The sequence below is a fragment of the Cantharellus anzutake genome (genome assembly GCF_015039405.1).
Source record: "Cantharellus anzutake strain C23 chromosome Unknown EI90scaffold_98, whole genome shotgun sequence".
Classification (NCBI taxonomy): Eukaryota; Fungi; Basidiomycota; class Agaricomycetes; order Cantharellales; family Hydnaceae; genus Cantharellus; species Cantharellus anzutake.
The window spans coordinates 162,344-164,826 of NW_024067048.1; positions in this window are offsets into that span (position 1 = coordinate 162,344).

A 2,483-nucleotide genomic window follows, 5' to 3' on the forward strand; every position below is an offset into this window, starting at 1 on the left:
CTCTCAGTTACAAAATGGGGTTCTCTCTTGCGATATAAAACTTAACACCAAGCTTGGTGTACTAAGGGACCATGTTCCTGAAACCTTGGTTCATGCTTTCCATGTTATGAATCAGCAGGATAGAATTCAGAAAGTGAGGAATGACATTATGATTGCTGCACCGGCGCTAATGAAACATAAGTAGGCCTTTGAACTATGTTGTTCAGGTGATTTTAACCTTTCCCATTCCAGCCTAACCAGCCGCCCACTATGCTTAGCCCTTGATACACTTCACCAGACCAATCCCGACCTTGCAAGAGCAATCACAGCACCACGAAAGCGGCCCCATGCTGAAGGTGACATTTGCCCAGATTCCAACTCTACTGTACAGGAGGAAGAGTTTACGAATACTCTGTATGATGATGTTGATGTGATGGTACATGAGGTTTTTGAGCATGTAGCTGGGAATGTGCCTGGTGGGCTTGAAGAAGAAGCTGACGGTGGCCTACAAGCGTGCCAGACTTGTGCTGAGGAAGCTGAGTGTTGTTTGAGCAAGACATGACAATGCGCCGGTATGCATATCATGCCCATATCGGCTAGCCGATATGATACCCCTTCAGCATGTGCTGCGTGTCTCACTGTTGACTGCATTCCACATGTAGCGCTTGCGCGTATCTCATCCTTTTATTGTTCTTGTCTGATATCTGTGTAATTACCCTAACTACTTATACCGCTGTGCGGTTACAATATCAAGTTGGTTGTTCCCCCGTTATCCGAGTGTCCCCGCTGAGAGCTACATAACAACAGGTTATGAGCCCAGCCTAGGGCTTAACCACTGCAACTCTAAACACTCGATCGCTGCTTACATCTAAACTCCGCACTCAACTTCTAGTCGACCTAACCCATGGCTGAAGACTTGGTATCCCTCAGCAAACATTGTCTGGGAAGGAAAACTACACTCAATGGAAAACCAGCATGGAGGATATACTGACTTACTCGGATCTATGGGCTTACGTTCAAACCGGTTACACGTTGCCCACCGATGCGACTCAGAAGGCCACAGCCGAGAAGGCACAGCACAAGGCGCTTACGTTGATTCATCTGCAAGTATCACCGTTTGTCCACACGTTTGTCGTTGATTCTCAGACCCCCGAGGCGGCCTGGAAGATCCTCAAAAGGGAATTTGAGGTGACCGGCACCACATCCCGCATATTCCTTCGCCGGGAGTTATACACAACTTGCATGGCCAAAGATGACAACCTGGACACGCATGTCCAGAAGATGCGCACGATCTATAATAATCTGCGCATAGCCGGTGATAACATTCAGGACTCAGAGTTTGTAATGGCGTTACTTATCTCACTCCCCACCTCCTGGGATAGCTTCACCTCTACCATTGAACTCAAAGATCTCGACTCTACGGACACTGCTGTGAAGAGCGCTGCTGCTGATTACATCCTTAACAGGATTAAAGGCGAAGCCAATCGTCGTCAATCGCGCAATACAGAGCCGTCCAACTCCGCATTCAATTCCAAATCCGACCAACCAAACAAAGACAAACAGAAACCCGATCGATCCAACTCCAAGTGCCGCTACTGCCACAAGCACGGCCATTGGGCCAAGGAGTGCCGGAAGCGGATAGCAGACAAGAAGAAGAAGAATTCAGCAAATGTCTCCTCTCAGGAGCAGGAGCGGAGCTTCTCCTTCATCGCATCTGCCAATCCTGCTGTCCTGGCTGGTAGTCGATGGATTGGAGATACTGGTGTGGATGACCACGTTGTATCTGAGCGAGAAGCCTTCTTTGACTATGCAGAGACCCCTGGCCAATTTGTGACTGGCATAGGGGGAGCTAAGGTTCCCATCCGAGGATGCGGGACTGTTGCAACGGTAATGCATGCTGGGGATTCTTCACGGATTGTCACTCTCCACAATTGTCTACACATTCCATCATCCCAACCCAACCTCCTATCCCTTTCCCGTCTCGACAATGTTGGTGGTACTGTCATATCCCGGAATCCCGACCCCGCGCACTCCCACCACATCACACCTTCCTAACAACTTCACCATCCCCTACACCATGCCTCCCCACTCTCCAAGTCACCTTCCCTCCTGACTGTCTCAGCTCCGGTCTGGTTGCGGCACACCGAACCTTGGCCACTCCCATCCCGGAACCTCGGTCCTGAGTCAGGACATTCGGAGACCCCGGATTTGCTCCGATACCCCGATGGACCTCCGATATCCCGTGACATGCCCTTAAACCCTTCCTCCACCCATTTCATTTATTTGAGTCACCTAACATCCTTCGGATATGCAACTCCGCTTTCGGAGCTACCCGCATCCTTCGGTGATCTCCCTCACGTTATCATTTATTAGTCACCTTCCATTCTTAGCACGACTACCTTTTTACTACCATCCAGTCGGCTAACCCCCTTTACCCATTTGTCTTCCCCATTCATTTTCCGGCCTCCAACTCCGCCCTCCTTGGCCCGACACCTCGGTTCCCC